Raw genomic sequence first — 16,063 nt, forward strand, 5'->3', positions numbered from 1 at the left:
CACACAAGGGAGATGTTCAGGGTGAGTTCTGGCACCTCTTTTTCTAGAAAAATAGCACTGGGCACACTGATGCCCACAGGCACCATGTTCCTAACCTCTTATTTAAGCCTTCAAACTTGAAAAGTAGAACGTTAAGTGGATGGTCAATAAGTCTACCTCCAGGCCACAAATACTCTCTCAGCCTGAGACACCATCTTCTGCCTTCAGGCTAGGCTCAAGCTCCTAGACAAGCTGCCCCGAATCCCTTGAGCTCTCTGAGCACAGCCACCAGAAAACCCAATTAAAACTGCTCGAGCTGGAAGAGGATCTTATTTTTCTGTTGGCGCGCACAAGCAGGCATCACAAATATCACTCTTTGCTCCGAAACTCCTTGTCTCCTTGGAATGCCCCTGTTTGCATACCAATAAAAGAGCAGGTTGTGCCAACGCTCAGCTGCCTCCAAGCAATGTAAAGGAAATGTTTTCAGCTAAGCGGGGCCTTTGGGAGGTCTAATATCCGCTGAAAACAACCCATTATGTGTAATTAAGGCTTCAGCTCTTGGGGAAGGGAATGTACCTTGCCTGCCCTAAAAGCGCATTGCATTTTCTGCCGGGAATATCTGGAAATGAAAGAGAATGCCGGTGCTGGATAGTTTTGAGTTGCAAGGGACCTCCGGAGCCCATCTAGTCCATCTAGCTAATTTGAGCCAGGGGTGAGCAAGTTATATGGGCATATCTTGTGAACGCTCCTTCCTTGGGAGAGAGTTTGGATGGCCATCTGCCAACAGATGCTTTAGCTGAGATTCCTGCATTGCAGGGGGATGACCTTTGGGTTCCCTTGCAACTCTGCAATCCTATGATTCTATCTTCAGCTGAAGCAGGATTGGAGGATTAATGGCACCTGGACCTCGCTGAGCCGGGAATCTGCTGGCTGAGCTGGAGATCCGCTTGCTGCATCCTAAGCTGATCACCCCCAATGGATCTTGCCCCTTAAATCAAGTTTCTGCTCTGATCTCTAATCCTGGGTCTGATCGTTGCCCCCATCTGTTCTCAGGGTGGAGGGAGAATCATTTCTGAAGTCAGTTTGCTTTCTTAAGCGGTCTGAAGACGGCACAGTACCAGAGACAGATCGGGAGGAGCCTGTCTCATTCAGCCTATGGTTATTCATCCTCTTCCCATTAAAACATAATGAATTCTCTCCTCCATTATGGCGGCCTTTTCCACTTTGTACCCTGACACATCTGTTTTAGCTGCTCCAGTGTCCTAGCAAAATTGGTCTCTGGCAAAAGGACTTCATCCCCTTTCTTTTGTAGGTTAATGCAATCATGGGTCACCAATAACACAGATACAAAAAGCCAGTTTGCCTACCCTTTTGATGAAAATCAAAAGGCAACAACACATTCTCAGTAGCCAGCTAATTACCGTGAAAGAGGAATGCGTGTGCTGTGAACAATAATGTGGTGTGGAATTAACGCTAATGGATGCCATACAGAATATGCAAGATGAGTTTCACATTAAGCAATGCCAAGGAAAGGGAGGCTGGGGAGAACGGGAGAGGCGCCCATTCTATAATTTAACCACTGTAGTGTATTTTTTAAAGTTGAAATAGTTACTTCTTCCTTTGTGGGTGCTTTCAGAGGAGGAGGAGGAGGAGGAGGAGGAGGAGGAGGAGGAGACAACTATTGCATCCTGTTAGCTCAAAGATTACCATTAGGGCAATGGAACTCCCCCTATCGTTCTGCCCGGACACTGAGGTCCAGGGCCAAGGCCTTCTGGAGGTTCCCTCGCTGTGAGAAGCCAAGTTACAGGGAACCAGGCAGAGGGCCTTCTTGGTAGTGGCACCCACCCTGTGGAACACCCTCCTACCAGATGTCAAAGAGGAAAAACAACTACCAGACTTTTAGAAGACATGTGAAGGCAGCCCTGTTTAGGGAAGCTATTAATGTTTAATAGGTTATTGTATTTTAATATTCTGTTCAAAGCTGCCCAAAGTGGCTGGGGAAACCCAGCCAGATGGGCGGGGTATAAATAAATAAATTATCACCATCATCATCATCATCATCTCTGCATGCCACCCACACTTTATGGGGAGCTGCCTTCTGGCACCAGACCCATTGACAGACCAGCTCTGTGTTACAAAGGTGTCTGCAACTGTCACACGAAGGCTGGCAACATCACCCCCACCATGTGGGATTCTCTTGCAGATGACCACACTGTCTGGAGACAGGCGGTCAAGTCATGCATCCACAGCAGAGGAGAAATGGCTACTGGGAGGAGTGCAGAGAGAAGAAACACCATGGTGCACCCGCAGCAGCACAACTGGACGCCTTCATCTTCCCCAGCTGCAACAAAACATGTCTCTCCTGCACCGGTCTCTATAGCCACAGCAAGCACAGCTGCCTCCCGATAGTATGTCTACACCCCCAAAGGTGCCCTCCTCCGTTGTCTCCTGAGACAGAGGGATGCCAGCAACAACCATCGTTTGATCTGCTTGGTTTTGTTATGAGCCACCTAGGGATATTATTATTTTATTAAATTATTGAAATGCTAAGGCCAGTAACGATGGACAAAGTCTGTCAACTGCTGCTGCCGCCAAACCTCTCCTGCAGTGCAATGTTCTAGATTACACTCTGTTCATGTGAGGCAAGGCTGAGATCTAGAAGGAATGTTCTGTGGGAATATCAGCCAGTGTGGTGTAGTGGTTAAGAGCGGCAGATTTGTAATCTGGTGAACCGGGTTCGCTTCCCTGTTCCTCCACATGCAGCAGCTGCTTGGACTAGTCACACTTCTCTGAAGTCTCTCAGCCTCACTCACCTCACAGGGTGTCTGTTGTGAGGGAGGAAGGGAAAGGAGATTGTTAGCTGCTTTGAGACTCCTTAAAGGGGTCTAAACCACAGAGCTTAGGACTTGCCGATCAGAAGGTTGGCGGTTCGAATCCCTGCGACAGGGTGAGCTCCTGTTGCTCGGTCCCAGTTCCTGCCAACCTAGCAGTTCGAAAGCACGTCAAAGTGCAAATTGATAAATAGGTACTGCTCCGGCAGGAAGGTAAGCGGTGTTTCCGTGCGCTGCTCTGGTTCGCCAGAAGCGGCTTAGTTATGCTGGCCACATGACCTGGAAGCTGTCTGCAGACAAACGCCGGCTCCCTCAGCCTATAGAGCGAGATGAGCGCCGCAACCCCAGAGTCGTCCGTGACTGGACTTAATGGTCAGGGGTCCCTTTACCCTTTAAAGGGAGTAGAAAGTGGGATATAAAGTCCAAACTCTTCTTCCTCTTCTTTCCCCATTCCACACATAGCTGTCAACTTACAGATTTGAAAATAAGGGACCAGCAGCCTCGAAAATAAGGGATCAGCAGCCAAAATAAGGGATTTTCCAGGCACAGGTATGTTCAACTTTTGAGCCCTTCCAAGCCAAAGGCAGAAAGCCCAGCCAGCAGCCAAACGAAGCCTCATCAATAAGGGACAGCAGCGGGACATGGCGCTGGGATAAGGGACTGTCCCGCCAAATAAGGGATGCTTGACAGCTATGATTCCACATAAAGAAGCTCACTGAAGTGGCAATTGAATCTTTCTTCCAATTATGCTGACAGGATAGGACCCTCTGCTTCACCTGAGGCAGGAGACTAGCTAGGGTGTGGGGTAGTCAGGACAGGCAATGTAAGACGCACAGCTCTGTCCCCCAACAGAGGGGAAAGGAAGAACTGCCCAAGGGATGTTTGCTGTTTTAGGTGCTTGTTATATTTGTCTAATGGTAGGGCCGGCCTTCCTGTAGTAACTGCAGCTTTTCCTTGACGATTGGTATTTATCAGCTAATTCCTCTTTTTAATTCTCCCCCTCGGGCTGCACTAGAACAATATGCTCAGAATAGGCGAGATGTTTAATATTTTTGTCAGAACACTACTAATTTTAGAAATGCCTATTGACCAAATGCACTCTTCTAACCCGCTGTGTCCTGCCGGAGATAACTACATCTCGAGCGCTGATGAAGCATGTGGTACAACTCCAATCTATTCCTCCAAAAAGAAAACAGAAATTAATGAAGGGTGTTGGCGTAAAATATGGATTGCCTTTCAACGTTAAGTGGCACAGCATGGGAAACATTGATGGTTTGAATGTTGCCTTTTCATATGTACAGCATTCTCTGCAGTTCTGGTCAGTGATAAATTGACCGTTGGGTGAAGCTAGTGGCTGAGGTCATTTTTAAGGCTCAGTGTGAGGGCAGGGGCAATAAAATATATTTAACTACAACTGTGGGGGAAAATCTTTTTGTCACAGTCCAGGTTACAGGCAGTCGGAGTCTCGGCTTGGTACATCAGGACCGGGGTAGAGGTCAGGAAGCAGGAAGCAGCAGTCCAGGGTCAGCTGTCTAGGGGTCAGGAAGCCAAGAGTCTGAGGGTCAGGATACCAGGCGTCAGGAAGCCAGAATCAGGAAACCAGGAGTCAGGAAGCCAAAGCACAGCTAGGTGGGTAGCGTGTTGTTGTGGTAAAAAGTCAGAAGGAAATGCTGGTCTTATATACCCCTCCTGGCCCTTGCCACCAGGTGCTACGAGTCTTCAGTCAAGCCTCACCTGTGCGGCCACGCAATGCCTTTCCAGGCCAAACTCAGGAAGGCCCCAGTCCTGCGATGCCCTACCAGTCACAGGGCCCAGCTCCTGCACGCACTCGTGACACTTATTAAAAAAATAATAATTGTGCCCTAGGTCAAGTCCAAAGTGCGGTAGTGTCCACTACGGGAAATATTTTGTCCACAGTAAATACCTTGAGGTTGTTTGGAGCCTGAGGAAAGCTTGTAGCTTTGGGGGCATTTTAGTTGAGAGAAAATGCGAGGAAGATGTGATGCGACAGACATGCAGTGCTTTTTTATCTAGAAAAATAGGTGCTGGTACTCTTGAGAGTCCCATGGACTGCAAGAAGATCAAACCTCTCCATTCTGAAGGAAATCAGCCCCGAGTGCTCACTGGAAGGACAGATTGTGAAGCTGAGGCTCCAATACTTTGGCCACCTCATGAGAAGAGAAGACTCCCTGGAAAAGACCCTGATGTTGGGAAAGATGGAGGGCACAAGGAGAAGGGGACGGCAGAGGACGAGATGGTTGGACAGTGTTCTCGAAGCTACCAGCATGAGTTTGACCAAACTGCGGGAGGCAGTGGAAGACAGGAGTGCCTGGCGTGCTCTGGTCCATGGGGTCACGAAAAGTCGGACACAACTAAATGACTAAACAACAACACTCACCATGAAGTTGTTACAGGAAGTGCCACACTTTTAAACAACAACAAAAAGGGCTGCTGGTACTGTGTATCCTTGAGTACCTCCTGAAAAAAAGTACTGTAGACATGTATAAAATTATCCATGGCATGGAGAAAGTGAATAGAGGAAAGGTTTTCTCAGTTTCTCATACTGCTAGAACTCATGAACACCCGATGAAGCTGAATGTCACAGGATTAAGGACAGACAAAAGAAAGTTCTTCTCACAGTGCACAGGCTGGAGTACAGAATTGGCTTCCACTGATGTCTATTGATTTGGGTGGTTTTACAAGAGCATCAGACAAATTCATGGAGGTAATAGCTAACAATGGCTCTGAGCCCCGATGACTGTGCTCTGTCTCCCCAGATGGAGGAAGCATTTTTCTGGATACCAGTTTCTGGAAACTGCAGGAGGGAAGAGCGCCGTTGCTCTCACATCCTGCTTGTTGGTTTCCCAGGGGCATCTGGTTGGCCACTGTGAGAACAAGATGCAGGAATAGATGGACCATTGGCCTGACCCAACAGTGGTCTTCTTATGTTCTTACTGTGGAAGTGTGATTTAACTGTGTGCCCACTGATGAGAGAGATCATAGGCCTAAGTCTCAGTTAGGTGCTAAGAATTAATGCAACTGCAATGGTTAGGTGCCTACTGTTTCTTTGCAAAGGAGAAGGATCGAAGCAGAACAGGTGGAGGTCTTCCAACTGCTCTCTCATCAGAAAAGCAATTGTGACAGCAGGAACCTCTTCTGAACCAAAGTTTGACACATTGTGGTTTAGTTAGGTGCTGTTTGTAAAACCACAATGCTAAAGGACTGACCTCTTTGTAAACCCTTAGAATACCTGGGCTACATCTGGCATAATGACACCGTCTTAGTTTATGGAATTCAGTGCTATAATATGGTTGGGCACATTTGTCGATCACACACTTTCCTAATTAATAGTGATGTGAGAGGTCATACATTTCTGTGTTTGCTTTGTACCCGCTGTGTCCAGGGCCCGGTTCCTTTTGGAGTGATGCATACCAGGACTCTGGACTGCAGCCAGAATAAACTCTGCTTTACCTTTCCACCCGCTGTCCCTCATTTTATTGGCCAGGAAAGGACATCGTTTTTGGACCTTTTCTCTGGTTAACAGGTCTATCCATGGGACTACTGGTCAACTATTTATACTGCACATCAGGAAGAACTTGCTGGCTTCCAGAGCTTCTCAACACTGGAAAAGGATTCCTCAGAAAGCGATTGACTCTTCTTTGCTAGACATTTTTAAGCAGAGGTTGTATAACCACCTATAACCAGTACTAGGGGGTTGGTCTAAATGCCCTTTGAGGTGCCTTTCAGCCCAATGGTTATATCAGCTTTCCTCTGTCTGGTGACCTCCAAATGTTGTTGGACTACAAACAGCAAGGCTGCTTTCAGATGCCTGTACACATCCACCAATGCTTGCCCTTTAACAGAGATATCAGTGGTCAGAATTTAATTGTTATGTGTGTGTCTTAAGATTGAACTTTAGCTTTTAGATACCACACATGCGTCTTGATTTTGCTTTGTGAACAGCATGATGAGCCGCCCATTTATCTTGTTTATTTTTTATGATTTAGTCTGCTATTTTTAAAAACACTCTGAGGATGCCATAATTTTGACGTACACCCTCTGCTGTTCAGCCAGTGGCGTAAGTTATTGCTGTTCAAACCACTCTGTGGAGACTTTAAAGAGACGTGTTGCTTTGCTCAAAGCAGTTGACAAACTCTATATAACAACATTACGGGATATATATTATATCCCCCCACACAGCGGAAATAAATAACAGATACATTTTGCCATTAGAGTGTTTCTGCTTCTTTCTTTTTCTCTGATGGCTGGTCACCAGTGGCGCAGCATGTTCCCCAGATTTATGGGAAAGAAACTTCCCGAAGATCAGAGTTCAAATGTGTCATAACTCTGGTGGGGTGGAGAGGAATTCAGGCAAGAATAGCTGCAGAGCAGGACCAAGGAAATCAACTGCTGGAGAGCTCCAGGGCAATTGCCAGACCCTCCTTTCTCTGGCAAGTGAACAAGGTGATAAAGAGGCTTTCAAGGTTTACCATTGTTCAGGACAGATTATCATGGAATCATAGAATGGTAGAGTTGGAAGAGACCCCAAGAGCTGTCTAAATGCCTGCAATGCAGGAATCTCCTCTAACGCACCAATGACAGATGGCCACAACAACCTCTGCTTCAAAGCCCCCAAGGAAGGAGAGCCCACAACCTCCTGAGGGAGACCGTTCCACCATCAAACAGCTCATACTGTCAGCAAGTTCTCCCTGGTGTTTAGTCGGAATGTCCTTTCTGGCAGCTTGAAGCCATTGGTTTGAGTCCTACACTCCAGAGCAGGAGAAAACAAGCTTCTTCCCTCTTCCATGTGACAGCCCTTGATATATCTGAAGATGGCAGAAGGGAAACCAGAGGATTTAAGCAAAAGCAAAAAATAAATCCAGCAAAGGCTGGGTACTGCTTTCCTTTCCTTTGATGGGTTTCATACTTCACACAAGCAGTTGAAATGTGATAAGACTTCTTGGCGAGATTGTTTGCATTCTCAATTAAAAGTGATAGCCTAGTGGCTGAAGCTTTTTTCTTAAAAGCTAAATGTGTTTTGCAAATTGAAGCTATGCGGTCAGAAGTGGACACCCCTGATATATTGTGTGTGTGTGTGTGTGTGTGTGGTTTTTTTTTTTTTTTAAAGGAGAGGGACACAGTAGGTATCAGTAGTGGACCCTACCTGCCTTCTGGGCCTGAGCAGTTGTCTGGGAGTGCTGCATGCTGATGCTGGGTCTGGATTACATGAGAACATAAGAACAGGTTGCAGGATCAGGACCCAAGTACACGCTCCCTCTCTTCTCCCATGGTTTCTAGCAACCGGTATTTGGAAAAATTACTGCCTCCAACTGTGGAGGCAGAGAACAAACATTATGGCCAGTAGCCATCAACATCCCTCTCCCTACGGAATACAGTGGTACCTCAGGTTAAGAACTTAATTCGTTCCAGAGGTCTGTTCTTAACCTGAAACTGTTTTTAACCTGAGGTACCACTTTAGCTAATGGGGCCTCCCACTGCTGCTGTGCTGCCGCCACATGATTTCTGTTCTCATCCTGAGGTAAAAGTTCTTAACCCGAGGTACTATTTCTGGCTTAGCGGAGTCTGTAACCTGAAGCGTCTGTAACCTGAAGCGTCTGTAACCTGAAGTGTCTGTAACCCGAGGTACCACTGTATGTTCAATCCTCTTTTAAAGCCATCCAAGTTAGTGGTCAGATATCAGGAACTGGACTGAAGAGGAAGAGGAATGGTGGAGACTGCCACCGCCCTTCTTCTGTAGCTTCCAGAGAAGAGAGAGACAGTATTGAATTATAGCAGAACTCTGAGGGAGATAACAGATCAGAGGCAAGCGAGCAGCTGAGTTATGAGGTGTTGGGGGGGGGGAGGCAAGTGACACATCTTTAGACAGCATAGATGAGCCACCGTTCCCTAGAACTCGACGTTCGCTAAGAGTGCAAGAGCAACAAATGCAGAGGCATTTGGCCATGGGGGACCACCATAGGGTCAGGTGTTGTTTGGAGAGAAGAAGGGGGGAAGAGCCACAGTGAGCAACTCCATCATTGAGGGATGACTGGATTCTTTGTCTCTCACCGTAAGGTAAAGGTAAAAGGTACCCCTAGCTGTTAGGTCCAGTTGCGGACGACTCTGGGGTTGCGGCACGCATCTCGTTTTACTGGCCGAGGGAGCCAGTGTACAGCTTCCGGGTCATGTGGCCAGCATGACTAAGCCACTTCTGGTGAACCAGAGCAGCGCACGGAAATGCCGTTTACCTTCCCGCTGGCGTGGTACCTATTTATCTACTTGCACTTTGACGTGCTTTTGGTTTGTTTTTTTTAATGATATTTATTAGAAGTTTAAAGATTACAGAAAAGCACTTTGACGTGCTTTTGAACTGCTAGGTGGGCAGGAGCTGGGACTGAACAACGGGAGCTCACCCCATCGTGGGGATTCGAACCGTTGACCTTCCAATCGGCAAGCCCTAGTCTCAGTGTTTTAGACCTCAGCACCGCCTGTGTCTCTTCTGTCACCCTAAGGACTGGATAAAATCATAAGAAAAACCTTTCATGTTTCCTCCCTGCTTCTTGAAGCCACTGGGGGAGAGAGAGAATGCCTCAAGCCTGACATCATTGCTCCTGTGGGGGTGAGTTCCACAGTTTAACTATGCAGTCCATGAAGAAATCATTTCTTTTATCTGTCCCGAACCTTCCAGCATTTGCCTTTATTGGATGTCATGGGTTCTAGTGTAACAAGCGATTACAACATAGTGAAGAGAAACCTGGATCTCTGCTCATTCAATAACGCTCTTTCAATTCTGGTGTGTGGGGTTTTTTTTTGGTTTTTTGCTTGTTTTTTTTTTTTAAGAGCCAAAAGTGAGTGAATTACTGGAAACTCACATTCTGTCGGTACCATAAAAGGCTTCAGTTCCACCTTTGCTTTTATGAGTGAGCTCCACAGAACGCAGTGGGCTTGACTTGCTTCTGAATATAATAAATAGGGTTGCATTTCCAGTGCTTGGAAGCTTCAACTTGAAAAGGAACAAAACGGTTTGGTTCAGGTTCATTCAAACGCAGTTTTTTTTAGTTCGTAATAATTCCTGCCTCCCACACCGCACATGAATGCTGCCCTCCCACGACGCCAGCTCTCAACCATGTGGTGAATGCCCATTAAAAGAAAAGAAAACACACAACTGGGCAACTCGTTAATATCTTTTAAAATTGTGTGTTTTTGAAATGAGCATCTGTAATGGCAGGAATGAAATGGCTGGTGTGTTGAACTAGCACCTGGGAGAACAGGGTTCAGTTCTATATCAAATTAAATCAACACAGTGGGACCTACTTCTCAGATGAATGCATAGGATTATGTTAGCAACTGCAGCTAAATGATACCTCCTCTTCTATATAGTTAACCATTGCATATTCAAGAACTTGGCTTCATCTGCACTGTGCCTGAGAGTGCCGTGTGACAATGTGAAGCCTGGATTATATAAGAATATAAGAGATTGCAGAATCAGGCCAATGGTCCATGTTGCCAAGCATCCTGTTCTCACATGCTTTTGGGAAACCCACAAGCAGGGGTCTAGTGTGGGGAGTGCCAGGGGGGCATGGCCTCGGGAGCATAATTTTTGAGGGGGCGTGAACCAGGTGCCCCCACGTAGATGCCCACTGCACGGTTTGCCCCAGTGCTCCTCTCCGCCCACCAAGGGCCACAACGGCCGGCCCAGCTCCCCCCTGTACTTGTGGGCAGGCGGTTCAGCACTGCCCTGCTTTAGTCTAGTAGGGGTGGGGTCTCTCCGGCAGTGAGGGCTGGGCTGGCATTCCTCTGCCTGGCATGCACGCACTTGCCCTGGGTGCAGGCTACGCTGCTGTCCACAAGCAGGACCCGAGCACAAGAGCAATTCTCTATCCCGTGGTCTCCAGCAGCTGGTATTCAGAAGTGTTACTGTCTCCAACAGCCGACCCTCCAAGTGTCCCTGTTTTCCAGTGACAGTCCACAGGATTTACAGAAGCCATCCTGGTTTCTGATTTGATCCCGGAATGTCCCGCTTTTCCTTAGGACGTCCCTATTTTCATCAGAGAAATGTTGGAGGGTATGGAATAGGACGTCCCCATTTTCACTATCCATTCTGAAGTAAATCAGCCCTGAGTGCTCACTGGAAGGACAGATCTTGAAGCTGAGGCTCCAATACTTTGGCCACCTCATGAGAAGAGAAGACTCCCTGGAAAAGACCCTGATGTTGGGAAAGATGGAGCGCACAAGGAGAAGGGGACGACAGAGGATGAGATGGTTGGACAGTGTTCTCGAAGCTACCAGCATGAGTTTGATCAAACTGCGGGAGGCAGTGGAAGACAGGAGGGCCTGGTGTGCTCTGGTCCATGGGGTCACGAAGAGTCGTACACGACTAAATGACTAAACAACAACAACAACATTTTCACTGGAGAAATGTTAGAGTGGATGTCTCTATTTTGATCAGAGAAATGTTGGAGGGTATGGAATAGGATGCCCCTATTTTTACCGGAGAAATGTTAGAGGGGATGTCACTATTTTCATCAGAGAAATGTTGGAGGGTATGGAATAGGATGTCCCTATTTTCATTGGACAAATGTTGGAGGGTATGCAACAGTGGAGGCATAGCATAGCCATGTGACTGGGAGTTGTGTCGTGATGGAGCAGCAAGTTTGGAAGCACTGGTTCAGGTTGGCCCATGGCAAAGAGTGGACCGAACAATTTCCTCCCACATTTTCAGTCACAGGCAAAGGTGGTTGCATAAACTGCACAGCCTGGCTGTAAGGCATCTCCACTGCCCTGCAAATCTGTAGCTCAAACAACCCCGATGAGCCTGTGTCCGAAAAAGCCAAAGCAAATCAAGTCATGTTGCAGGAAGAAAACTGTGGGTGCACAAAGAGCACAGCAAAGACCTCTCCGTTGCTTCATCCAGATAGCAGAGCCTTGATGAGAAATGACAGATCACAAGCAAGAGAGAGATCTCAAATGACAATATCTACTGCTCCAATGGCCACTTTTGACATCGACAACAATGACTTCACCAGAGGATGGGAAAGATGGTTCGTTGTCTCCCCCCACATGCGAGCAAGGAGCGAAGCTTGCAGGTAAGCACCCTTGCCATTTAGGGACCAGCTATTTTAGAAATTTGACAGAGGGAGGGGAGAGAGTGTGGATTTCTTTGCAACTTTCAGCCATTTGTGATTGATTTTTTTATTTGGTTTTAATGCCACCCCCCACTATGCAATATAGAAACTTCAATGAACAAAAATGAAACGTGCATATAACATCATTAGTCACCTAAATAGACATGCCACTCTTCAAGTGCTGCATTAATAAATTAGGAGTCAGTTAAGGCCAAAACATATTAAACAATTCATTTTTGTGTGACAACCTTAATATACAGAAAATTAGTGATTTTATTGGATGCCTGTACCCTTAACTAACTTTTTAATGCCTCTGATCTTAAATTACTTCTGCAGTTACAAGAATGGTCTAATTCTTGATGCTGTGTCATAGCAAGCATCACCTTGATTGAGTATCTGCAAAGGTGCTTTGCATGCCCCTCCAATCAGCTGATTGCACAGCTCTGCGCCTTTGCCCTCCCTGCTTGATTTCATTGTGATGTCAGGTGATTGACAGGTGGGCAGTCCCACCCATCTGGCAAATATGACCCACAGTAGGGTAAGGGTAGTTAAGGCACTGTACTCTTCATATGCCCCTTCTTGTACAGATAGAGGCTGGGGAGTTCAGGAGTTCGACGTAGCATGAGATTCACAAGGGTTCTTATCTGGTCCTACCAAAGGCTTCCTCTGTTTTGCACTGTCAATCAGACATATTTCACAAACAGAATGTGCAATTGAAGACAAGGGCAGAGATATCAATAATCCATGGCAACGGGGCGGTGGGGGTGGGAAAACAAACCCAGAGGAAAGTGATTTGATAACAATTTCCACGTTCCAGTCCATAAATCCTCTAAAGCTCTCATTTCCCTGAAGAATTTTCCAGTCAGAACCCTGAGCCTCGTGGATTGATTTTCTCATTACCTGCAAGTTCTTTTCTATGAAAGTTCCAGAGTTTTCAGGAAGGAACCCAACAAAAGGAGCTGTGCGCCATCCTCAAGAGAAGGGCCCTCAAAGGCAATGCAATCATAGCCTGTAAATACTTTCAAGGCGGCAGCGAGATGCAAGGATGAGTGTTACTGATGGAGAGATGGGGAAAGGGAAGAGGGGTGAAGCTGGAAACAGGACAGGATTTAAGGCTGGGGTGGGAAACCTTAGGCCAGGGGGGCAAATGCAGCCCCCCCCCGGCGTCTCTCAATCTGGTCTCCATATCTCCGCCCGTTAAGAGTTTGGGTGTAATCTTCGACACCTCTCTTTCCACGGAGGCGCAGATTGCAGCTATAACAAAGGCGGCATTTTTTCATCTCCGCCAAGCTAAGCAGTTGGCTCCTTACCTCTCTCGCCCTGACCTCGCCACTGTGATCCATGCGACGGTCACCTCCAGACTGGATTATTGTAACTCACTCTATGTGGGGCTGCCTTTGAGACTGACACTCCAGCGGATGCTGAATGCCGCGGCGAGACTCCTTACGGGGTCCTTGCTGCGAGATCACATTCACCCGGTGCTATACCAGCTGCACTGGCTCCCAGTGGAGTACAGGATCAGGTTTAAGGTGCTGGTTTTAACCTTTAAAGCCCTATACGGCCTAGGACCTTCGTACCTACGAGACCGCCTCTCCTGGTATGTCCCACGGAGGACCTCGCGGTCCTCATCAAACAAAAACATCTTGGAGGTCCCTGGCCACAGGGAGGTTAGGCTGGCTTCAACCAGAGCCAGGGCTTTTTCGGCTGTGGCCCCGATCTGATGGAACGCTCTGTCACAAGAGACTAGGGCCCTGCGGGACTTGACATCTTTCCGCAGGGCCTGCAAGACAGAGCTGTTCCACCAGGCCTTTGGCCAGGGCACAGCCTGACCCCCTCCTTTGGCAATCCTCACAGAACTCTAGCCCAATGGTTGCCATTAATTTGATTTGAACTGATTTTATAACGAAATGATTTTAGATTGTTGTATTATTTTACTGTTGTTAGCCGCTCTGAGCTCTGAGCCTGGCTTCGGCTGGGGAGGGCAGGGTATAAATAAATTTTATTATTTATTATTATTATTATCTCTCCTCCAACCCCCTGCTCCATACCTTTGACTATGCACTGCGTGAATAATAGAATTGTAGACTTGGAAGCGAAAGGAAAGTCCAATGCTGTAAAGAAAAATATTGCATAGGAACCTGGAATGTAAGAACCATGAACCTGGGTAAGTTGGAGGTGGTCAAAAATGAGATGGCAAGAATAAATATTGACATCCTGGGCATCAGTGAACTAAAATGGACGGGAATGGGCGAATTCAATTCAGATGACCATCACATCTACTACTGTGGGCAAGAAACCCGTAAAAGAAATGGAGTGGCCCTCATAGTCAACAAAAGAGTGGCGAAAGCTGTACTGGGATGCAATCTCAAAAGTGATAGAATGATCTCGATATGAATCCAAGGCAGACCTTTTAACATCACAGTAATCCAAGTTTATGCACCAACTACTGGTGCTGAAGAAACTGAAATTGACCAATTCTATGAAGACTTACAAGACCTTATAGAAGTGACACCAAAGAAGGATGTTCTTCTCATTATAGGGGATTGGAATGCCAAAGTAGGGAATCAAGAGATAAAAGGAACAACTGGCAAGTTTGGCCTTGGAGATCAAAACGAAGCAGGGCAAAGGCTAATAGAGTTCTGTCAAGAGAACAAGCTGGTCATCACAAACATGCTTTTCCAACAACACAAGAGACGACTCTACACATGGACATCACCAGATGGGCAGCATCGAAATCAGATTGATTATATTCTCTGCGGCCAAAGATGGAGAAGCTCTATACAGTCAGCAAAAACAAGACCTGGAGCTGACTGTGGCTCAGATCATCAGCTTCTTATAGCAAAATTCAAGCTTAAACTGAAGAAAGTAGGAAAAACCACTGGGCCGGTAAGATACAATCTAAACCAAATCTCTTATGAATACACAGTGGAAGTGAGGAACAGGTTTAAGGATATAGATTTGCTGGACAGAGTGCCTGAAGAACTATGGGTGGAGTCTCGCAACATTATACAGGAGGCAGCAACTAAAACCATCCCAATGAAAAGGAAATGCAAGAAAGCAAAGTGGCTGTCCAACGAGGCCTTACAAATAGCGGAGGAGAGAAGGCAAGCAAAATGCGAGGGAGATAGTGAAAGATACAGGAAATTGAATGCAGATTTCCAAAGAATAGCAAGGAGAGACAAGAAGGCCTTCTTAAACGAGCAATGCAAAGAAATAGAGGAAAACAACAGAATGGGAAGAACCAGAGATCTGTTCAAGAAAATTGGAGATATGAAAGGAACATTTCGTACAAAGATTACCATAATAAAAGACAAAAGTGGAAAGGACCTAACAGAAGCAGAAGACATCAAGAAGAGGTGGCAAGAATACACAGAGGAACTATACCAGAAAGAAATGGATGCCTCGTACACCCCAGGTAGTGTGGTTGCTGACCTTGAGCCAGACATCCTGGAAAGTGAAGTCAAATGGGCCTTAGAAAGCACTGCAAATAACAAGGCCAGTGGAAATGATGGTATTCCAGCTGAACTATTTAAAATTGTAAAAGATGATGCAGTTAAGGTGCTACACTCAATATGCTAGCAAATTTGGAAAACTCAGCAGTGGCCAGAAGATTGGAGAAGATCAGTCTACATCCCAATCCCAAAGAAGGGCAGTGCCAAAGAATGCTCCAACTACCGCACAATTGCACTCATTTCACACGCTAGCAAGGTTATGCTTAAAATTCTACAAGGAAGGCTCAAGCAGTATGTGGATCGAGAACTCGCAGAAGTGCAAGCTGGATTTAGAAGAGGCAGAGGAACCAGAGACCAAATTGCAAACATGCGCTGGATTATGGAGAAAGCTAGAGAGTTCCAGAAAGACATCTACTTCTGCTTCATTGACTATGCAAAAGCCTTTGACTGTGTCGACCACAGCAAACTATGGCAAGTTCTTAAAGAAATGGGAGTGTCTGATCACCTCTTCTGTCTCCTGAGAAATCTCTATGTGGGACAATAAGTTACAGTTAGAACTGGATATGGAACAACTGATTGGTTCAAAATTGGGAAAGGAGTACGACAAGGCTGTATTTTGTCTCCCTGCTTATTTAATTTATATGCAGAATACATCATGCGAAAGGCTGGGCTGGAT

At 46.6% G+C, this 16,063-nt stretch overlaps 1 protein-coding gene across 5 annotated transcripts in view; it reads right to left on the reverse strand.

Moving 5' to 3' along the window:
* Nucleotides 1-16,063, reverse strand: part of GRM5 (glutamate metabotropic receptor 5) — a 259,147-nt gene that overhangs the window by 92,471 nt on the left and 150,613 nt on the right. The gene's annotated exons all lie outside the window — the stretch shown is intronic.

This window comes from Podarcis raffonei, chromosome 4 (assembly GCF_027172205.1).
Source record: "Podarcis raffonei isolate rPodRaf1 chromosome 4, rPodRaf1.pri, whole genome shotgun sequence".
NCBI lineage: Eukaryota > Metazoa > Chordata > Lepidosauria > Squamata > Lacertidae > Podarcis > Podarcis raffonei.